We start from the raw sequence: 25373 nt of genomic DNA, 5'->3' as shown, positions 1-25373 counted from the left end.
CCACTAAAGATAGCAAAGGAAAGAGAGAAGAAGGTTGCACACACCGCCAGAAGGAAGAGCAAAGAAGCAAATTAAAATTGAAAGAAAATTAGCACGTCGCACCACCGCATGAAGAAAATAGGCAACAATAGGGAAGGGAATGAGAATAATGCAAATCGCAGTTAAAGATGAGTAGAAAATCAATGGAAAAAAATCACAGCAAGCAGTTTGCATAGAGGGTCTCACATTGCTTTTTTCTAACAAATAGTATTAATATAGAATATTAGAATTTTTATTTATTTATATATATAATATTATAAATTTCTTTTGGGTCCCTTAACATTATGGGTCTGGGCTTGTGCCCCAAATTTGAAGGTCCAATGCCGGCCTTCAAGATTTATATTGGTCTAAATATCCAATTTTATGTGTTATTTTTTTTGGTAGGGCAATTCTATGTGTTATTTAATTGTATAAGAATTTAAAATAAATAAAATTATTACTTTATAATTTTATTTTGTTTAATTGGTTTCATTGAAATTAAAAATTGGTTTCATTGAAATTAACATTTCTTAATAAATACACATTGTTTGTTTAATTTGGTTCTTTGCCTTTTCGGGGGTGCCAACCTGGTTGGGATTCCCGTTGGGCTAGGTCCGTATTTCAAACAAAAAAATACACATTGCTTAATGGCAAGTGGTAGAATATTTATCATGCTAAAATATTAATTGGTTAAATTGTTATATACTAACAAATTAATAATATGTACGATTAAACACATATAAATATTTAATGTAGTCATTATATAAATAAAATAAAAACGCATTTTAATAAAATGGTCTCCTAAATAAATATTTCAAATATTCAATTAATAATTTATTTTATTTTAAACGTTGCGCCCAATGCACTTACATTAAACAAAGAAAAATTACATTAAACACAAAGAAAAATACATAACTCACCCCACTCCAATGTGATTCGAACCCATAACTTCTACAGTCATATGTAAACTCTCAACCAACAGGCTAGAAGCTTCATCACTATTAATTTATTTTATTACATAAGCCTATAATAATAAGATTCATAATATAAATTTATTCGGAATTGCTTCATGAATCAAGAGGGTATGTACCTTTTGGTGTTCATTGTATTACGACGAAGAAAAATTGGTATTACATTTCTTCCCGTAAGTGCAAAAAAAGTTGAAATGATGGATGATAAATATCAGTGTCGTAACTGTAAAGAAACCAACTGTAATGTTATCATAAGGTAATGCACTCCTTCCATTAATTTTTTTTATCATTATATATATATATATATATATATATATATATATATATATATATATATATATAATTCAATGTCAATTGTATATTTATTTATATTGCCAATGATAGAATGTTATGCGTATTAAATAACATGTATAATTTTAAAACAAATATTAGCTATAAGGTCTAGATATGAGTGATGGATGAAACTTCAAGCGCATAGTTTGTATTATTTGACCGTATTGCTCAATAATTATTTCGTAAACCCGCTTCTGATATGAAATCAAGCAAAAATAAGGTTAGTGAATAAAGCACCAATAAAAATTGTATCAAAGAAACTCATATCACCTTTATGACTGGAAATTGTAAAATTATTTGTAGGATCTAGTAGAATATCCAACTGATCTCAACCTTTTGATTCAAAAGAAATTCGCCTTCAAGATTAAATTAACCGATTTCAAATTTAAAGTATGATGTCTCAACTTTCACCATTGCAAAACTATTGAATGACACTTAGAGATTATTTGGATGAAGGTTAATTAAAGTAAGGTAGGGTAAGTGTATGGGGGTTACTATGAGAGTAGGTGAGGGTAAATTTTGCCTGATTTTCTTTACAGCCCGATTTGGAGGGTAATCAAGCTTAACTATTTTTTTTTCCATAACTACCCTCATTTTTGTGTTTTATCCATATACAACATCAGACCTAAAATGAAATAGAACGACATACTCCAAGAACATAGACTCAATTCATCTCTTCCCTTTGTGTCAATCTTTAATCCATGTATATATTTTCTTCCTTCTATTTTGGTTCCTTCGAACCACATACCTCCTCTATTCGTTCTATTTTTGGCTCCTATTTTGGTTCCTTCGAATAAGATATCTCCAAAATATATGCATGTTGTTTCAGATTTTACACATTGCATAACATGAATATATGCATGTTGTATCAAATACGAAATCACATGCATTATTATATACTATTTTGTGGCCAAAAGTACCAGATCCAAAAAAAATCGTGACACACCATGTAACTATATAATCTTTTTGAAGTACTAAAATTATTTTGTGTCTATATAATATTTTGTGTCATAAGTATTATTTTGTGGCCATGTCTCTATATAATATTTTATGGCGAGAAGTACTAGAATCATTATTACAAATAAAACCTTTTGAGTATCACGTGTTTGTTCTAAATTTATTTAATCTTTTGACAACCATATAGCTATATGATCATATGTCATCCATGTCTTGATAGAATCATGTGTCATCCACATATTGTTAATTGTCTAATTTAATAATTTGAAATTTCTATTTTGTTGTTAGATGGATCGTAAAAATATTGATGATAAAGACTTTGAGAATTTGCAACACATACATCATTTAGCATGTGCACAAGTAATTTCTATAGCGGTGTTTTGATTTTGGAGGTATATGCGTCGAACTAGGAGTTGTAATAATCAAATTACACATGAATTAAGGCTTGAAAGAGAAAAAAACTAAAGATGATTTGCTATCAAAACTACTTTCAAGCGGTCATTGCCATATTATTATAAGAATTGGTCCATAAGCATTTATTAGATTGTGTGATATGCTAGCAAGAGATGAAGGTCTTAGACCAACAATGTGTGCAACTATTCAAGAGCAAGTTGCAAAAACATTTTACATGTTAGGGCATGGTACTACTAATAAGATCTTGTCTTTCCTTTTTCGATGTTTCGGTGAAACAACAAGTCGCCATTTTCACAATGTCTTAAAAGCTATAATAAAGTCGGAAGATAAGTTTCTAAAACAACCGGATGGGTCTTAAATTCCTTTAGAAATATTGAACAAAGACAAATCCCACCCTTTATTTTAGGTGATAAAAGATTTAGTCAATTTTTTAAGTTTTAACTTGCATAACTTTATATATTGATTTAACATTTAGTATTAAGATTTCATTAGTTTTATTGATGGAACACATATTGGTGTTAAAGTATCTAACAAAGATGTACGTAAATATCTTGGTGGGAAAGAATATCCGACGTAAAATGTATTAGTTGCATGCACATTTGATCTAAAATTAACATATGTGCTATGCGAGTGAGAATAGACAACCTCCAATTCGATAATTATAAAAAATGTGCTAACTAGACAATGTCATTTGAAAAATCCTCAAGCTAATACTAATATACAAATTATTTAGGCATGAAATATATAAATGTTTCACTTGTAATGACGATGTTATTACACCTTATAGGAAAATATTACCTTGTTGATGTTGGATACATGTTGAGAAGTGGACTTATTACACCTTATAGGGGAGAGAGATATCACTTGAAAGAATATTCAAGAAATGCATTCGAGTTATTTAATCTCCATCATGCATCGTTGCACAATGCAATTGAATGAGCAATTAGAGTACTTAAAGCAGAGATTTCCTATTATAGGTAGCTCAATAGAGCCTCATTTTGGTGTTCCCATGCAAAATAAAATTATTTTTGCATGTTTTATTATACATAATTATTTGATGGGTGTAGATCTAAATCAAGAAATTATTGCAGAAGTTGATGAAGAGCTTCTCAATGTTAACCACACCAAACATGTCTTAAACAATTTTTAGGCCATATGCTAAATATAAAAATTAGACCCTAAAAATATATTTTTAAAATTGATATAACAATTAAATTTCAAAATAATCTCATATATTGATAATAACATCTCAATGTAATTTTGAAGCAAATTCATCTACAAAGTCTTCAAACTAATATAAATTTTCTATTTAAAAAGTGTTATCCTTCGAACAATTTTCGAAGCAAAATCATCAACCAAGTCTTCATATTCTACTTTGTCTAAAAGATCATTCTCTAATTCATTAAGTCTTTCTTGTAACATTGTAGATCGCAAGTAGGACTTCAACAACTTCGGTTTTGAAAAGCTTCTTTCTTCAGATGCAACAGTCACATGAATTGTCAACAAAATTCTATATGTAATAACCATATTAGGAAAACAATCTAAGCTTTTCAAAAATATTAGAATATCAATAGGTCTTATTATATCTCCAGGCAAAACTTCTCGAAGTAACTTCAACTCCACCAATAATTCATTCTCATCAATATCAAACTGCTCATTATATTTAAGTGCATTTTCAAATTGAATACAAAAAGACTTCAAACTCATATCATCCAACGGCTTTAACTTATGAGACGTAAACAAAAAACCAAAGATACTTTGATATTCTTCATATTGCTCAAACCTCCTATTAAGAGAACTGATGGCTTGATCAACAATGCAAAGAAAATAATTAACTCTAAATGATTCATCTGGAGATAATGGAAGAAATGTTGAAGTACTTGGATTTTCATCAAAATGTTTTTTTCTTCGAATTTCACGCCTTTGGGGAAATATAACATCAATATTCATTTTAATGGCAAGTTATTTAGCACTATCTAAGGCACCATAAAACCCAGTTTCTCTATACCTCTCGAAAAAAGAAATCAACCCTTTTTATGTTTTTAATGGTCACATCAATAAGTATATCCTTTAATTGTAAAAGCTTGCTAACCAAATTAATTGCATATAATATTCCATACCAAATGATTATTGCAACTAAAAACTCAAAAACACCAAGTTCATTAGTTGCTAAGGATTTAGCTTCATTCTTTACTTTAGAATCATTATTATTATTATCCGTTGCTTGAAGTAAAGCTTCTCGTATTTCGAACATTTGAAACATTATAGCTTTAACATTATTAACACGACTCTCCCAACGAGTAGATGACAATGACTTAAAAGTCAATCCTTTTACATTGTCGTTCAAAATCTTCCATCTCTTAGTAGAACATGAAAAAATTGTATATATGTGTTGTATAACTCCAAAAAATTCTCTAGCTTTACCAAACATGTTAGCCATATCACATAATGCCAAGTTTAGACTATGACAACCACAATGAGTATAAAAGGCTATAGGATTTATGTCCAAAAGTTTCTTTTGTACTCTTTGATGTTTTCTTTTCATGTTTGATCCATTATCATAACATTGTCCTTGGACATCAAATATATCAGGATCAAGATTTTTCAATTCATTTTGCAAAACATTAAAAAGCCCTTCACATGTTGTATCATTACATTCAAAAATCCTAAAAAAAGATTCCTCAATGCTAACTGAATTCGAAAAAAAATTTACATATCTTAATATCAAAGACATTTGCTCTTGATGGCTAACATCGAGAGTACAATTAAGTATAACTGAGAAATATTTTGCCTGTTTTATTTTTCTAATGATTTCAGCTTTAATTGTAGAACCAAGCAATTAACTCATTTTGGATGGTATGACCAAGATAATGAAAGTGAATATCATTATTAGTAATACATCTAACATGTTTTTGGATAATTGGGTCAAACTCTGCCAACATTTCAATTAAGCCTAAAAAAATTTCATTACTATTTTGATACAATTTCTCATTAGAACCACGAAATGCTAAATTATGCTTAGCGAGAAATTTCACAATTGAAATAATTCTTTGCAAGACTTTTTCCAATGATCGTTTTGTTTCGTAATTTGTGTTTAAGCCATTTTATCAATAGTTTTATTCTTTTGAAACCTTAAATGAAAATCATACCAAATCGCCATATTTTTTAAATGAAAATCATACCAAATCGCCATATTTTTAACATGCTCAATGCATGTTTTATATTCTCTAAGTCTTAAGCCAATATGTCCCCAATCTGCATAACCTTCATTTATCAATTGACCTCTACCAATCCCTTTCGAATAAACAAGCCAATCTCTATCACACTTCTCTCTATTTGATAAAACTCTCGTATACAAATTAGCAGTAAATCGTCTTAAAAATTTATCTTTAGGACCTTTCACAATAGACAAATCTCTTTTAGGACCCTTTTCTACTAATAAATCAATCATTTTAGTATTTAGGCAATCCTAAGTTCTTGGATCATATATATCAGGCAAAGAATTTTATCTTTCTCAACAGGCACATCATCAACATTATCGTTCTCAACAGGCACAACATCAACACTATTATTCTTAAAAGGCACATCATTCTCAATAGGCACATCATCACCAATTTCAGCATTGACATTATTATTCTCAATTTCGACATCAACATTATCATTCTTAATAGTAACCAAATTTTCAGCAATAACATTTTGATTTTCAATAGGAATTTGTGATTCTTTTGTAATAAACTTATCAATATAGCTCCTCTTTGAGATTGAATTAAAACTTCAAAAAAAAATTTCATTCGTTTTCCATATCCAGATTCATATTTTCTAATTTTAGGAGGCATAATTGCAAACACAAAGCAATATTCTAAAAAATTGTAAATGAAAATGACAAATAGATCGAAACAACCTGGAAGGCTGAAACTTCAAAGCCCAAATTAATAAAAAGTTCTCCATTCTCGCTCAAACAAAATTCGACCTTCAAAACAAAATAAAGAAACAGATTAGTTATCTTTAGAACTTCAAAAAGCACTAAATTACAATTATTATATACAATTAAATAGAATTAAATTAGATTCTATTAAATAGAATTAAATTGGGACCATAATTAATAATTAAATGAATTTTACATGTCAATTAATTAACACATCATTGCATTTTTCACTTTTGATTCTTCTAATTAACAAACACAACATTGCATTTTTAAATTTTCAAATTCCATAACTATTAACTTCCATTTAATTGAAATTACCACTAATTTTGTATATACTACGAAAGATGATTTTCCAAAACATACATGTAATTATCATTTTTCATCCCTATAAAGTTTGGAAAAATTCCATGACCATGAAAATTCCTTGCATCTTTTTTTTTTTTTTTTGCAATTTACATTACATGAATAACCTACCTTGCATATATAATTGAATAAATATAATTTTCTCTATAATATAAAAAAATTACATTGAACAAAATGTGAGAATCAAGAAGTTCCCAACTTTTAAGAAAGCTAATTGCTAAATTAGAAGAGAGTGGATCAAAATAATTGTTTGATTATTTTATTTTTGGCAAAGAGAAAAAATTAAATTAGAAAGGAGGAGATTTTTGTACTTTGGATTGAGAGCTTTTGGACTTTAGGGGTGGTGGTGCGGCTGCTTGCAGGAAAAGGGGAGAAGAAAATCTAAAAAAGTAGAAGAAAAGAAAATTATAGTTTTTTATGTGTGAATCTAATATTTGAATGAGGTGAATAATCACAGTAATTTGGTAACAGAATTGGCCTAAGGGAGAGTTGACATTGAAGAGTTCTTTGGGTTGCCAAATAAAGCAGATAAAGAGTCGGTTGTTGAAACATAGCAGTTTAAGGCTCCCGATCTTAGCCATGTGATCTTCAAACCTGTGACTTCACCTGCTATGGCTCAAGAAGAAGATGAATTGGTGATGACTCAAGCTAGAGTTACCCGGTCCAAGAAGAAGATTAAGAAGAAGAAGAAGAAGAACTACCAATCTAATTGGGGGTAAATTTCATCAATGGTGTACAACATTTATCTCATTTCACACTTTGGTGTACAACCTTCAATTTGTCTCACTAATATGTACGACTTTATAGGTGACCTCCCACTATGGTGTACAACAGGTAAAGATGACCGGTCAACGTTGGTCAATGTGCCACATCAGCAGTTTGACCGGTCAAAAAATCAAAATTTGACCAATCTAATAAAAAAATTACTTTTATACCCTTATATTCTTTACATCTCTCTAACTTCCTCTTTCCCTCTCTAAAACCAGCAGCCTCTCTCTCTTTGGTGTTTGATGTAGCGCGTATGCCCTTTTTCCGTTGGACTCTCAACAATACATGAAATTACGGTTTGAAACCGTTCGTTGACATCCAAAGCCTAATTATAGGCATGTTTTAATTTCTGGGAATTTCTTTCATAATAATATTGTTATTATTTTGAATTATGTTTTCTTTTTCCTAAGTAGTGCGTTAATTTTAATACTTTAAACAAATAGTTTATTTATTCCAATTTCCAGCTGGGTGTAATTGTAAATGATGCTGGATGAATGGAAATAATTTTTATATTGTTTCTCTCTTAAAAACTGCAATTCGACATTGATATGTGGGAGTTGGCTAGAGCTTGTTTTGAGAGCTTGCACGAGAAGTTTCTGTTACTTCTTTTAGCCATTAACTGGATTTAACTATTGATATCTAGTGCCTTCTGCTCTCTTCGATTTAGCATATTTTGTTGTTAGAATTTCTATTTATAATTTCTAGTCTTATTGGCTTAAGAATTTGTGGTGAATTAGTCATGAAAGTCTCACACTTAATTCATTTGTTAGAGAGAGATGAGTTAGAGAGAGAAATTTGAAGAGAGAGGTTAGAGAGAAATGAGTTGGAGAGAGAAAGAAATTTGAAGAGAGAGAAAAAAAATGAAGGAAGAAGATGAAGAGATGGAGGGATAGGGGTAAAAATTTAAAATGAATAAAATAAATTGTTTTTATAATTTGTGGTCCCACTTTTACTAATATTTGGATGAAAAATGCTGATGTGGCGCGTTGACCAGGCGTTGACCGGTCATTTTTACCTGCTGTACACCATAGTGGGAGGTCACCTATAAGGTCGTACATATTAGTGAGACAAATTGAAGGTTGTACATCAAAGTGTGAAATTGAGTAAAGGTTGTACACCATTGATGAAATTTACCCATCTAATTGGTGATGGCTCAAGCTGGAGGAGTTACCGGGTCACATGCTATAAGGGCTTTGAAGGAGATGTAGTATATGCCATTATGGAGCTTACCAATTGATAGTATCTACAATATCTAAATTGTCTTGTGACTTATAGATAGTTTTCTTTTTGTATCAATTCTTATAGATAGTTTTCTTTTTATCTGAAAATAATTTTAAGAACTATTTTGAGGATATTGAGTGGTGAAGTAGTCTAATATGCTCTTAAGTTGTGTCAGTCTTTAAAATCTTTATATGTGTTGAAGTATTTGATGAAAAAAAATCTAATATTTGAAGGCTTATTATTTACTGGGCTTTAACTATTGTATATTTAATTTGGAGCCCTCAATATTTTGGGTCCCTATTCAATATGGTTGGTAGCACCCATTTTTTACGGGCCCGAACCACACGCAAGAAAAACATAATAACAATGTGGAACATAATGAAGAGACTGTTACAAGAGAGATGTTGAGGGATGTAATTGTAAATGATATGCGGAATGCTTACAATGCATGACTTATTTGTTTGTTTCAACTTATTTGTTCATTTGATTTATTTACATTATTTAATATCTTTCTACATTGTAAGCAAACCTTTATTTTTATGTCAATATGTTGAGGCTATTGTCTATTGTGTTTATTAATAACAAGTTTATCATTTTTATATAGCTATCAATATGTCAAGATCAATATTGAAAAAATCAGATGGAAGTAGCCAATGGACATGCACACTTCCTACGGATGATCTTTGATTGATGTATATTTGCATCAACACATGATAGAAAATAGGATTGGTGGAACTTTTACTAGTCATGCTATTTCTAACATTGTGAATGAGTTGAAGAATAAATTTAAGGATAGGCCTCTCAACAAAGAGAAAATTGAAAATCGATTGAAACATCTAAAGAGACAATTTGTTTATTATTATGATATTTTTAAGAATGGAATGAATGGATTTGGATAGAGTCCTACAACCGAAAGGTGGAGTGTCGAGCCAGAAGTATAGAAAAATTTGATATAGGTTAGTTTATTTTTTCTATTAATTTTGTTTATAAACTCTATAAATTTAATAGAGTTAACATTGATTTTTTATTTAATATATAGGTCAATCCAAAAGTTTCGGAATGGATGAACAAACCCATAAAGAATTATGAAAAGTTGGTTGAACTTTTTGGATAGGATAGAGCTACATGTCATCAATCTGAGAATGGTTCAGAACTCAGAAAAAATAGATTTATAATACATTTTCTAGTGGTTCAGCTTCAGCAAGTGCAACTTCTAATTGTCAAATTTCAGCAGACACAATTAATGGAATTGATTTTATGGTTAATGAAAACAAGGTAAATTTGGAAAAAATTGTATGGAGATGCTCATGATGATGAATATATTGAGCAACTAATGCAGAACCAGTATTTGAAGCATCATTTGAAGGTTAATGATCACTGAATATGAAATTTTGAATCATGAGAGTGAGATTTCACATGGTAGCAAATGATATCAAAGATTCAACTGCTGAGGTGGTGAAAGCAAAAACTCAAGATCTAATTTCTGATGGAAGTATATGGAACAAATTGAATTTTTTTTATTGAGTCACACTTGATACAAAGTTCTTATTTTTTCCTTGTCAAGAATCTAGATACATTAAAAGTTTTGCTTGAATGTCCAATTGAAGATCGCAAAAGTTTGTTGATGCTTATGATGCTTTGTATTTCTCTATGAAACAATAGAACTTTTTAAATTAATTAGTAATTAACTTTGACGGTTTTTGTCCTATATGCTTCTATTACTCTTTTTGCAATTATTGTTGGAATCGAAATTACTATTCGGGAGTGATTGTTGCTCATATAAAAGTAATTTTGTAATTGTTGTTGGAACAATTTTATTGGAACAATTGTGAAAAAAAGACTTATAATTTTACAATTGTTGTTGGAATAATCATGTGGTGGTTGTATAAGAGTAATTTTATAATTATTGTTGGAATAATTATGTTAGAACAATTGTGCAAAATTGGAGTTGTAATTTTGTAATTGTTGTTGGAACAATTTTATAGTTGTACTTTTATAATTGCTGTTGGAACAATTTTGTAGGAAGGACGTTGCTGAGTTCCTTTTTTGCAATTGTTGTTGGAACAATTATAAAGTTATTTTATTTAGTTTAAGAGTAGGGATATAAGGGTAATTTTGTATATAGCCTTACCTTACTTTACCTTCAAACCAAACACAATTACATTATTAAATCATCACTTACCTTACATTCTATTCAAACACAACAAGCTATTTCATAAATCTCACTTACTTTACCTTACCTTACTTTAAATAATCTTCATCCAAACAAGCCCTAAGTTGATTGGAAAATTTACCAAAAACGGAGAAGAAAATCAAGTGAGTACCTAATTATTAATAATATTAATTGTTATGATTTTTGTTATTAGAAAATTGCTAAATTTGGATATAATGTTATCATTGCTCCACAATGAGGAATGAATTGGCGGTGTAGGTGATAATCAATTTTTAGACGATTCAACAACTCCTATAAGTTCGAAAACAAAGTGAGGATTGCAATTTCAAAATTCAGGTGAAAGCAATGAACCAAAAGATGAATTTTCAACCACAAAACAATAAATCATGGAAGTTCAATCCATCAAAAAAAGTTAAGATTGAGAAGGAAAATTGACATCTACTTTTGGGTTTTAAATGTTTTTATTATTATTTACTATTGAGTATTTGACCATGTTAGAATCTAATAGTAACTGACAATTATATATGGTAAAAAAAATATAAGCCTATTGATATATATAATTGTATAAGGGGTTAATAAGAAACTCGAGATATAGTTTAAGCGATTTGAAGCCATTAACCATTCAAGTCAACCTTAATTAATATTTATTTATATTACTTTTAGAGAGTGAACTAAAAATCTGTTATTGAACGTTTGGTATTCTATGAGGATAGATATAGAGATAAAAGTTAGATAAGGATAAGGATAAAAGATTTTGATAATGATAAAAATAAGATAGAAGAGTTTTATTATCCCATGTTTGATATGAATGATAAAGACATGGATGTTGTTAAACATAGCCTTTATTTCCCATCTCTAGCCTCGTGAAAGGACAAAAATACCCATTGAGGCTTTGAGGTGGGAAATGATGGTAAAATACCTCTCCCGGCACGCTGGCGTGAGGTAATCACGCCTCACCCTATGGTGAGACGTGATTACCTCACGCCTTGATGATTGTGGTTAACTCGAATTAACCGTTTAGAAATAAAAATTACGGCATTTTAACTTGGGTTACCCTTTAACAAATAAAATTTAATAACATAAACATTAAAATAAAAATTAATAAACATAAATGAGTACATATAATATCAAAAGTGTTAAAATGTAATAAAAGAGTACATATAATTACGACATTTAGTTCGTCCGACGCCATGCGTCCATAAACTCATCCATTCCCCTCTTAATGAGTGGAGCATCCTCGTCAGATCGGTGGGTAGCCGCTAGTTGGGTGACACGCCACAACCAGCTAACCCACTGCAAAAAAAAAATATTAAAAAATCGCTATCAGGTTCTCTGTCATCAAAATCCGTCGCCCCCTCTGATCCACGAATATCGGGCTGATCCACAATCGGACCCCTCTGCACCTGCTCCGTCGCAGCCCCTCTCCGCCTACGACCAGATATATCAATACCACGCAATCTCGTATGCCATGGTGTATCATCCTTGTCGTCCATATCTAGACGATGAGCAGATGATGGGATGGATTTCCCCTCGATAGTAGGCCGCTCCGTCTACAAAAAATTACACTAAATTAATCTAAAAATTGTAACATATAAATTATAAATTACAAATTACACTAAATTAATTTAAATGTAAATATAATTAAAAAAAAAACCTCGGGCATATGAACATCACGCCCAAACCACAGGTCGGGCGTATGAACATCACACCCGACCAGTGGTGCGGGCGTATGAACATCACGCCCGACCAGTGGTATCACGCCCGCACCACTGGTCGGGCGTGATGTTCATACGCTGCTGGAACCACCGGTCGGGTGTTGTAGACACTGGAGTCATAGCCCTATGATGAAAATCTTTTAAAGATGATTGGAAATATGATCAGAAATGGATCACGGAAAAATCCCTCGTTAGAAAGTCAAAGTCAACCCTTTTCCATTCAAAACCAAATTTTTTTTAGAGCAACACATAGAACTTTTGCATATCTTAGTGAGTCATGTCCCTTGAGAGTGTCATAACGCACGTTTCCAGGCTCAATTCGGAGGTCTAACGAAGAATCTGTGACTAGTTGACGTTTTTAGGTGAAATTCGGGATAAAATAAGAAATAACCTTAGTTCGGGTCAGTTTTAGACTTAGGTTGTTAGATGCAAAAAATGTCCGTCTCGTCGAAACGAGTCCAATGGCGTAACAATCGTCAAAATCAGAGATCGATAAGATCATTTTTAATAGAAAAGAAATGCTTGGACAGATTACCGACGGAAAATTCCGTCCGTAATCCGTTGGTGCGGCTGGGCTCTTACTGCTGGCCGCTGGGCCGCGCGCAGGGCCCAGCAGCAGGCCCAGCTCGCCCAGCAACTACTGCTCCCCTTCCCTATATAATTAGGTTTGCGGCAAAGTTAGTATTTTGGGTTGAAAAATACCTTTTAGCCCCTGTCTCATTTAGCTAATTCCAAATTTAACCCTGAACCCTAATTTAAGCCTATAAATAGCAGCTCTTTCACAACTTTTAGGGGGACGAAAATACACTGATAGATAGCCGAAATTCTACCAAACCACTCCGAATAAATTCTAGTTTTTTTTGCGTTCATCACCCGTGTTCCAATATTTGTGATTTTTCCAATCATCCCACAACCTAGGTAAAGGTTTCCGAGGGACAAATCCTGTCTATTATTTAATATTTGGCACGGTAAAATATTAATTATTCATCCCTTTTTCTTATTTTTATTGTTGATTTCTATTGTTAATAGGCTATCAAATATATTTTCTGTATATATTTGATCCCTAAATTGATTTAATTTAACCCTGAAACAATGATTTACCAGTTAAATCATTTGTTTTGAGCCTTTTTATTTATTTCAATTAATCTACTCTTCTTATACTTTTATTTTTGAATCTGATATTAATAATATTACAAGTTAATATTATTGATCTAATTGGTTCTTTTTATTCATAATAATGATTTGGGATAAACGAATCAATTCGAAATAAATTTTATCTCTCTATCGTTTAGGTACCAATAATTATAATAAAACTTTATTTTCTATTTATTTTGATTCCTAACCTAATAACTTTTTATTTTTTTTCGTTTTAGTCCCTAATTTAGAACTTCTTGTTTTATTCATTTTAGTCCTTAATTTAGAACTTTATCTTTTATTCATTTTGGTCCTTAATTTAAAGTTTTCCACTTTCTTTCGATTAGGTCCTTAAATAAACTTTTTAAGTTTATTCAATTTAGGTCTTTGTCCATTTTTACACCATAACTAATTGTACAACTATGTTATTTGCTTCTAATCTTTTATTTTGGTTGATATGAGTATGGAGAAACATTATTTTGGTGCGGATTGAAGACCCGGGAATGCCCGAATGTAATTGTATTTAATTTTGTACATATTTTATTGCTTTTAGGGTTGTAATATTTTGTTTATTTTCTTTTGTATACAATTGTGCAATATGGCATGAAACAAAAATGATTTTTTCCAAACAAATCACATTCAAAACGAATTTAAAAAGCTTAAAAGAGTTATTAATAGCCTCATTGTATTTAGAAATGCTAAGTAGGAGGCCGGTGGGTTCACCGAGCGATTTTGGGGTGCTTAATATTTCCTTTCGAGGAGATATTAACCTTTCCCAAGCGTACCTAACTTCCCGAACCCACTTGCTTCCCGCAAGGAATCTCAGTAACATTCTCGAACCTAAAATCCGGGGTGGCGACTCTTTCTCCGACATCGGCCCTACCGAGCTAGTCGTTTTCTCTAGTGGACGTCGAGTCTAAACAGCACCGTAGTAGTCATGGCGGACCTCCCGCGGGTGAAAGCCTGTCGAGGTAGGCTTCGTCTACAGTGGCGACTCTGCTGGGGATAAAGAGAAGTTGATTCCGAAAAGCAATTTCTTCTGTACTTTTTGAACTATTCTTACTCTCTTTTAAGTTCGCATAGCATTTGCATACAAAAGAAAACCTTTTGGTCAATTCTCACGAAAGTTCTCCAAGAATCCATTCGATACTTGGGGCCTACCTAGTGTCAATGCCCCTTGTAAAAAGTTTTGAACTATTCTAACTCCATTCGAAAGGAATAGTTTGATCTTTTTGCAATGGTCCCTATGTCTCAACCAAACCTCATGTAATGGCTTTAGTTACTTTCCTTAGAATAAAGCATGACCCTAATAATGATTTTGATTTTCCATTGTATTTTGGCCTTTTGTTTGTCTTTTTTTATAGCCTATGACATACCTGAAGTTTCATACCTCTTTCATAGAGATTTTACCTCTTTGTTCAAACCGGAAAGAAGGAGCAAAATTCTAATCTAGCATGACCTATTCTGAAAGGAACTTAGTAGTCTCTTTAACCATGACTTATACTAGACCCAAAAGTTTCATGTTTCCCAAAAGAGATTTTTACCTCTTTCATTGAGAAGGGAAAAATGAAATCTAAGGTTGGTACAAACCATGATTCAAAGAGACCACTTTGACATCTTTTGTCTAAGTCGTGTCATATTAGAATTAAAATTTCAGTTTGCTATAATCTATGTCAAAAGAATAGGGTTTCGAGTCTTTTAGTATAGGATGTACTACACCCAAAGTCTCCGTTTACTTAAAAGAGCTTTTCATCTCTTTCAAATCAAAACAGTAATGGAGATCAAGGTTGGTACAACCAATAGTAAACGAAACGAACATGTCATTTAAAGGTAGTACGTGTCATACTTGAAACGAGAGAAAACCCCAGCAGAGATTTCAACTCTATCCTAAGGGTACTTTCGAAATAAAGCCGACATAACCTATTTTAAAAAGACATCGACTTGTCTAGGACAACCTTTGCTATATCCAAGTTTTGGAAATCACCCTGAGGAGGCTTGAAACTCCAAATGTTGAAACAGGTGAATTCTACAGACTAGATTGGTATAGTTTGTCCTAAATAAGACCCTAACCGTTAAGATAGCCCACGACGTATCCTATGGTCCCACGTGACCTAAAAAAACTGATACGGTCTATCCTAAAGGAAAACAAAAGTCTAACCTTGTATGATGATTGATTTACATTGCTTTGAGAGTTATGCATGTCGTCGGTTTCGTGCATCCCCCGTTGATGCAAAACGAACCAAAGCCAAAAATCCTAGGAAAGGACCTGAACCACTACGTGTATGGGAGGAATAAGGTTGGAAGGAATGATGTTGTGATATGTGTTATGTGTGTTATGACTAACTGTTTGTTCGTTTTGTTTTCTGTTTCTTTCTTTTTGTAGAAATAAAAAAAAGCACACACCACGAATCATTCATTAAGCCATGCATCATGTGTATATCTAATACCTTATGGTTGCAGTCATCATAGATTCTCATTGGGTTCGTGAAGGCTCTCGTTTAGTCCGCTCAACCACATCCGCTTACCATTATGACTCAGATAATTCTGTCAATCAGATGGTTGGCCACACAATGGAGGAGAAAATGAAACATATGGAAGACAGGTTCAACACTCTGGGGGCACAGATAGAAGCCCTCACCGCTCTTGTTACAAAAAATAACATGGGTCCTGTAGACACCGAGTCGGAGGACCTGTGATGAAAACCCATAACAGACGGTTAAAGCGGTTGATTCTAATAATTTAAAAAATAAAAACCACGAAAGGGCCCTGAAGGATTGCGTGTCGACAAATAGGCGACTCACGGGCGCCCAACGAACATAGGGCGTCGTCCAACGCACGCCGAAAGTGTTGGGTGCGTGCCTAATGACCGTTGGGCGAGCACCCAACGGCGCTGGGCGCACGCCCAATGGTAGTTGGGCGCACGCCCAACGGTAGTTGGGCGTGTGCCCAACCTGCGTTGGGCGTCCGCCCAGCGCCAACCTGTGTTGGGCGTCGCCCAACACCTGTTGGGCGCACGCCCAACTTTGGGATCCATGCCTATAAAAAGGCACGGATCCCCATGCATTGGGGGGGGAGGAGGATTTTGGATAGCTTCTCACTCTAGAATATTTTTTTTAGAGAGAGAAAGTAAATTTTTGGGAGAAAACATTTTTTTTCCTAAAAATTGAAAATCTCCAAAAAGTTAAATATTTTACAAAAACACAAAAACACCGAGAAACCATAATTCGTGGAATTAACCGACTTCAGCCGTCAATACCGATCTTGAGTTATTATCCGAGGACTAGACTCGTTTTATTTATTTCGTCTATTTATTTTATTTATAGTTTTGTTCCTTTATTTATTTATTTAGTTGGTTATTTATTTATCACGTTTATTTATTTTTTCGAATTTATTTAATTTCCGTCTCGTATTAAATAGACGTTTGTTTTGTTTTGAAATAAAAAACCTTGTTTTAAGTCGCAATACGAACCGTGACCCGATTTAAGGGTAGTTCGGGACTAAAACGTTGTAAATATAGGATTTAAAAAGCTTTTTAAAATTAACGTTTTTAAATAAAACATTGTTTTGGGAGGCTCCGCTATAGACTATGACCCGATTTGGGTAGTTCGGAGACCAAAATGATAGAATAGAGTAGATCTAAAGTATTTTAATAAATCTGGAAAGTATAGGGGTTGTTTCTGTAACTTTGCTGTTTCTGTCACTAAAGGTTGTTTACTGACGAATTTTCCATCGGTAAAGCTGCTGGAATTTTGAAAAATGGCTTTTTAACCCTCTTTTCTCAACTTTTTGACATTTGGTCCTTTATATATATATGTATAATTATGTAATATGTTTATTAAAAATTATTTTTGAGGTATATAACTAGTAATTACTTATTATGTATTTACTTATTTTATATATTTGGGCATAATTTACATTAATTTGGTTTTGTAAAGCTATTTGTATATATATATGTTTCCTTTAAAATCATTTAAACTGATTAATTATTGGTTAGGGTGGGTTATTCTCTATATATTTATTATGTAAAGAAAATCTATTTTGGGTATTAAATTTAGTTTTCTTATTCATGAATTTTATTCATTATTTTTACATTGTTTTTTCTTAAATTAAAATCAAAGGATATTATAATTAGCATTATCTTTGTTTTCACTTGTATATATATTATTATTATTTTTCTTATCTTATTTTCTTTGATCTATAAGTATTATTATTATTATTATTTTTATCATGATGTATATTTATATAAATATGTATATTTATTCTCCTTTTGAATTTCCTATATATATATGTTTTAAAAGTATTTTGGTTGGGTGAATTTGGGTTTAATTTGTTAGTTGTTGTAATTATGTTTAATGGAGGTTAATTGAGTGAAAAAAGGAAAATAAACCACAAAAAGAGAGTTCAATTTGCTCATTTAAATTAAAGGTTTCTAGAGGTGCTTAATGTAAATAAAAGGTTTTTAGTTCTTTGCCATTTCAAACGACTTTCTAAAATCCCACGTTTTAAAACCTTGATCCGTTCCAACGACGGATTAAGCGAACCTTGTAATTAAAATCGTTTTCCTTATAAATAATAGAGTTTTGAATCGTTTTCCTAACTAAACGGTTTTGTACAAAAATAAATGGACTTGTATGCTTAATCACGTTTTTGAGTTAAAACTTCTTATGCCACGTTTTCAAACGCTCGAGTCGTTCCAATGGCGATTCGAGTGAAAAGCATGTAAATCAACGGGGTTTTGAAACGTGCCTAAATCGTTCCAACGACGATTAAGGCATGAACCATGTAAATAAACCTTCTTTTGGGGAGTGAGATTAGTTTAAATTTAATGTATAATATAATGCATAATTCACGTAGTAAATAAACCAATTCTTCCTTCTATCTCCCCCTTTCTTCTATATACTCTAAATTCATGTAAATGGGTGATTCTTTACTAAAATGGCTTTCAATAATATATGCTCAAAACGGTTTTCAAAACGAGAAAGAAAAGGTTTCAAATGAATTTTAAACTTAAAGAAATATGCGATTAGTCTGTTAGCGCCTAACATGCTAAGTAGGAGGCCGGTGGTTCAGAACCGGGCGATGTCGGGGTGCCTAGTAGCCTTTTTCCGGAAACGAGCTAGCCTTCTCGACTCGTACCCAAATTTCCCGAAATCTCACCGGTCTCCCGCAAGGGATCGGTGTTCATTTTCCATTCGTGGGTGGCGACTCTTCCATACTCCAAGCTCCGGCCCTGTCGAGCAGCTTGATTCCGCGATTGGTTGCTTTCAGCGCCAATCACAGCATATGTCGTCAACGGTGTCCACCCCCCGGGTCTTCTGGGCGAGGCCGCGACACCTACAGGTCCCCAACCTAATGGACCAGAGACTCATATCGAAGATGAGGAAGACATGGCTGATTACTTGATCAAAAGGAATGTTGCTGCAAGGGATAAAGCCCTAAAAGAAGAAATATTGAATGAGGTCGAAAACCTGAACGGAGATGGTTCAACCCACGATGAGGTCTTCAATCTGAGAGGTCGTTTGGCCCGAGGTGGTCTACCAAATAAATTCAAGCTACCTGATATTAAGAAGTTTGATGGATCAGGTGACCCCACTGCTCATGCCACCTCTTATATGGAAATCATGCTCTTGACAACACTGACAGAGGATCAGATTGTAGACCTTTTCAATGTTTATCTAGAAGGCCCAGCCTTAACATGGTACCACACCGTGTCCCCCTCAATCAAGAAGAATTGGATAGAGCTAAAAAAGGCCTTTGTGGGGCAATATGGCTTCAATGTTGGACTAAAAGTGACTTTGAAGGAGCTTGAAAGCACCAAGCAGAAGCAAGGTGAGTCTTTCGCTGATTATGTAAGGAGATGGAGAGCTAAGGCAGCCTTAATAAAAACCAAGCCCGAGGGAGCCGATCAGATTCAAATGGTGGTAAAAAATTCTTTACCGTTCATCAGGAACGAGATCAGATATATGCCTTTCTCTGGATTTAAGGAGATGTATGATTGTGGCCTATCAGTAGAATCAGATCTTGAGCTAGGAAAGAAGCCATTTTTGAAAAGGATCGGGGGTAGTTATGAAGGAAGTACAAGTGGAAGTAGTGGGTCTACAAAGGCGATGGATGTTCATACAGTAACTGGGAGGAGGTTCTCAAATTTTAATCAATCGTTATCAAAGATGTTGAACCGACTACAACAAAAAGGGTTGCTCTCTCCCTTAACGGCTCGCCCAAGTACACCTTCTACTCGAGCTAAGGAAAATGGATATTTCAATTTCCACCAACAATATGGTCATAAGACAGATGATTGTGGTAGGCTGAAGCATGAGATTCAAGATCTTATTGATGCGGGAAAGATAAGTGATCTAGATTCTTTCTGCAGGTGAATCCTCCATCAATGCCTTGAACAAAAGAACTCCATAATAAAGTAGAAGGAGCTGAAGAAGAGGCTCTCAAGATTGAGGATGCTGTTGAGCGATTTCCGCAAGTGCACGGTTTCGCTTGTAGTAATAAAAATATCGATCCCACAGGGATACGTTTTTTAACGAAAAACTTATTTTTGAATCTGTAAATTTCGAACTTGTTAGATTTACTATTGAATGTTAATGAAAAGTGAAATTTGTCTAATTGAATTTAGGAAAAATAATTGTTTAATTGAGTTTGTGGACTTTGGGTATTTGAAAATGCTAGAATAAGATTTTATATTAGAATATATCGATCGTTAGAAAAGTTTTCTGATTTAGGGATGAATTTTACAAAACAGGAACATTTAGAACTTTTAGAAAAACAAATAAATGTATTTGTTTGCATTGAGCAAAGAAAACAACTTAAACTTTGTATTAATTATGATGTATTAATACAAAGTTTAAGTTGTTTTCTTTACTCAATGCAAACGAATACATTTTTTTGTTTTTCTAAAAGTTCTAAATGTTCCTGTTTTGTAAAATTCATCCCTAAATCAGAAAACTTTTTTAACGATCGATATATTCTAATATAAAATCTTATTCTAGCATTTTCAAATACCCAAAGTCCACAAACTCAATTAAACAATTATTTTTCCTAAATTCAATTAGACAAATTTCACTTTTCATTAACATTCAATAGTAAATCTAACAAGTTCGAAATTTACAGATTCAAAAATAAGTTTTTCGTTAAAAAACGTATCCCTGTGGGATCGATATTTTTATTACTACAAGCGAAACTGTGCACTTGCGGAAATCGCTCAACAAGTTTTTGGCGCCGTTGCCGGGGATACGCCAAAAATTTTGACAAAATTTTTATTTTTCGTATTTTATTTTCGAATCTAGGTTTACACATTATTTTTATACAACTTTTACATTTTATTTATTTTCAGTTTATATAACATATTTGTTTTCAATTTTGTTTTGAAGGTAGTTTGGTTCGTGCAACAATTTCAAGTTCATGCGCAGTTCGCGAAGTTCGGGCACGCCACCAGACCCACTTGATCCAGAAATTGAAAGAACACTTAAGAAAAACAAGAAAGACAAAAAAAAAACAAAGACAAAACACCCTTAAAAACCAAAGTAGTCCAGCCAGAAAATATGGCCGATCCACCGACACTTATGGATTATGCTAGGCCAGGAATGGCCGGTGTAACTAATAGTGTAGTTAGACCCCGTATAAATGCAAATCAATTTGAAATTAAGCCTGCTTTGCTTAATATGTTGCAAAATAACGTAACGTTTTATGGACTACCTAACGAAAACCCTAATGCCCATTTGACAAATTTCTTAGAAATTTGTGATACTTTTAAAATTACTGATGTAACAGCCGAAGCAATCAAACTTCGCCTCTTTCCTTTCACTTTGAAGGATAAGGCAAAAATTTGGTTAACTTCTATGCCTGCTGCAACATTTGAAACTTGGGACCAATTAGCCCAAGCGTTTTTATCAAAATATTTTCCTTTAGCAAAAACCGCAAGAGTCATCAAAGAATTGACATCTTTTACCCAAAATGATAATGAAACTCTTTATGAAGCTTGGGAACGTTTTAAAGAACTTCAACGTTTATGCCCACACCACCAATTGTCAGATGCACTTTTAATGCAGACATTCTATAATGGATTAAATCCTACGACTAGAGGTTCATTAGATGCTATGTCTGGAGGGTTATTTATGAAGAAGACGTCCGTCCAAGCAAGAGAATTTTTGGAGGAAATGGCAATCAACAGTAGTATGTGGCCCACAGAGCGTGGACATATACCAATGGCGAAACCATCATCCTCAGGTACATCATCGGTTAAAGGTATAATGAATCTTGATCCAGTTGCGATGTTACAAGCCCAATTTTCTGCCTTATCGCACAAAGTTGATAGGTTTATGGCACCGTGCGATCCTAATGGTAATCCGATCCAGACAAACATTGATTACGAAGGTATGAATGAGATAGAACAGGTAAATTTTGTCCAAGGACAAAACCAAACTACTAATCCTTATTCTAATACTTATAATCCTGGATGGAGAAATCATCCTAACTTTAACTGGAAAGATAGTAGTAATAATAATAATGCAAATGCTAATCAATATCGTGTAAATAATTATCAAAATCAAACAAGAGATACGATTAGCACTTTATCTTCAAAAATCGACAAATTTATAGATGCTATGAATGGAAAGGTAAGTAATCAAGACGATGGTTTTAAACGGATCGAAAGTAAATTCGATCAACTTATCAAAAACCAATCATCTAGCATCCATAATTTGGAGGTTCAAATTGGACAACTTGCTAAATCAATTCCATCCCGCAAAGAGGGAAGTCTTCCCAGCCAAACGGAAGAAAATCCGAAAGAGCATGTTAAGGCTATCACTCTTCGCTCAGGGAAAAACTACTTTGGTCCGGAAATGCCCGGAAATTCAACTTTACCTGGAAATGATTTACTAAAATCCAAAGAAGATACATTAAAACAAAAAGATACACCAATTGACTCTAGTACGAAACCTTTTGTACCAAAGCCACCTTTTCCACACAAGGTCCGAAATAAGGACCATGATAAACAACTTTTATCATTTTTAGATAAACTTAAAAATTTGCATATAAATTTAACATTCATGGATGCAATTACGCAAATTCCTAACTATGGAAAATTCTTGAAAGATTTAATTTCAAAAAAGATTAGTTGGGAAGGAATTTCATCCATTTCACTTACTGAAGATTGTAGTTCGATAGTATCAAGCAAATTACCTACTAAACTCAAAGATCCCGGATGCTTTACCATTCCGTGTAAATTGGGAAATATGGAATTCCCAAGTTGTCTTTGTGATTTAGGAGCTAGTATAAACTTGATGCCATTGTCTATTTTTGAAAAATTAGGTTTAGAAGAAGACATCAAACGTACCAATATGGTTTTGCAATTAGCGGATCAATCCACTAAAAGACCATATGGTATAATTGAGGACGTTTTAGTAAAAGTTGACAAGTTTATTTTTCCTACTGATTTTGTTATCTTAGATTTTGCTTATGATGCTAATTGTCCGCTAATCTTTGGTAGACCGTTCATGAACACGGGACGTGCTCTAGTTGATGTGTCGGAAGGAAAAGTAGTTTTAAGAATAGGTGACGATAAGATCGAGTTCGATATGAATCAAGCAATGAAATATCTTATGGAGGATTTCGCCTGTATGAAACTTGATTTAGTTGAAGAATGTGTTAATGACATTGTTCAAAGAGAAGAAATAATAGAACCTATAATGGGTGAAGAATTAGAAGATAAGGACCCAGAGCCTTTGATTCGAGAAGATGGACCAGTTCCGCCTTCAGTAGTAGTTCCACCTAAATTAGAACTTAAAGAATTACCAAACCATCTGAGATACACTTTCCTAGGCGGAAGTGATACTCTACCTATAATCATCTCTAACAAATTAACAGAAAATCAAGAAGAAAAATTGAAAGAAGTTAGAAATAGAATAGGAAGTATGGGATGGCAGATTTCAGATTTAAAAGGAATTAATCCTAGTATTGTAATGCATAGGATTCACTTAAAAGAAGATAAGCCACCTAAAGCGGATAGACAAAGACGTTTAAATCCGAATATGAAAGAAGTAGTAGAAAATGAGATTACTAAACTTTTAGACAATGGAATCATTTATCCTATTTCGGATAGTGAATGGGTTAGTCCAATCCATTGTGTACCCAAAAAGGGAGGCATAACTGTAGTAAGGAATGATGAAGGTGAATTAATACCTACGCGAACCACCACTGGTTGGAGGGTTTGTATAGATTATAGGAACCTAAATAAGGCAACTAGGAAAGATCATTTTCCTTTACCTTTCATTGATCAAATGATCGAAAGGATAGCCGGTCATGCATTTTATTGTTTTCTTGATGGTTATTCCGGATTCTTTCAAATATATATTTACCCGGATGACCAAGATAAAACAACCTTCACATGTCCTTATGGAACATTTGCATATAGGAGAATGCCTTTTGGTCTATGTAATGCACCAGCAACTTTTCAACGTTGTATGACTGCAATTTTTAATGATTTCATTGAAGATATCATGGAAGTATTTATGGATGATTTTTCAGTTTATGGAGATTCTTTTGATGCATGTTTAAAAAACTTAAATAAAGTTCTTTCTAGATGCGAAGAAACGAATTTAGTATTAAATTGGGAAAAATGTCATTTCATGGTTGACGAAGGAATTTTGAAGAAAAAAAAAATATATTTTAAAAATTTTTTTGTTTTGTTGCATTTATTCGTTTGTATAAAATGATATATGTTTATATCTCCTCCCACACTGAAATTGGACCATGTCCTCATTGGTGTAAAATTGAGATAAAACATTAAAAATAAAACATACGAAAATAAAAGAAAGATTAGCAAAGAAAAACATTCAACAGAAAATTAAATTGGAATTGTACGAAACATAATAAATAGAAATGGACGAAACTGAAATTAAAACAATATAATAAGAAAATGAAAGATAAAACCTAAACATTCGGCGGGGAATCCGGAGGTGTTGGTGAAGTTTCCACATTTCGGCGACGGAAAAATGAAAGCATCCGATGCCGAGTCGATCTATGCTCACGCCTCAAAGTATTGAGGTGGTCATTCATCACAATGTTGTTCTCCACCAAATCATCAATTCTTAAATTCATTTGTCTATTATTTGCATTGATTTGGTTCAAAATACGCCTTAAATCCACCGGATCATCATCGCGAGTTGCTTGGGCTTGTGGTGCATCGTCCGCTCCTTCCTCCGCACCTCCTTCCTCGGTACCTACATTTTGGGAACTAGAAGTACCTCCACCCATAGTGCCACGAAGATGTGCAATACGGGAAGCATAAGAAATAAAAACGGGAGGAACCACAGAAACCAATAAATGAGCCTGCTCAAGAGCCGCAATGTCCAAAACCGGAACATACCCATGGT

General features: G+C 33.0%; 1 non-coding gene and 1 pseudogene across 1 annotated transcript; both read right to left on the bottom strand.

Annotated features, from left to right (window-relative positions):
- Nucleotides 1-3998: 3998 nt before the first annotated feature.
- On the bottom strand, nt 3999-12636 carry LOC136216675 (uncharacterized; annotated as a pseudogene).
- Nucleotides 12637-21920: 9284 nt separating this feature from the next.
- Nucleotides 21921-22027, bottom strand: LOC136221192 (small nucleolar RNA R71). Its single transcript, XR_010684974.1, has one exon. It is a non-coding gene; the product is annotated as a small nucleolar RNA R71 (small nucleolar RNA).
- Between the last annotated feature and the right edge of the window lie 3346 nt (nt 22028-25373).

The sequence above is a fragment of the Euphorbia lathyris genome, chromosome 2, assembly GCF_963576675.1.
Source record: "Euphorbia lathyris chromosome 2, ddEupLath1.1, whole genome shotgun sequence".
Classification (NCBI taxonomy): Eukaryota; Viridiplantae; Streptophyta; class Magnoliopsida; order Malpighiales; family Euphorbiaceae; genus Euphorbia; species Euphorbia lathyris.
The sequence above is the reverse complement of the archived record's forward strand: the minus strand, read 5'-3'. Positions and strand labels throughout refer to the sequence as shown.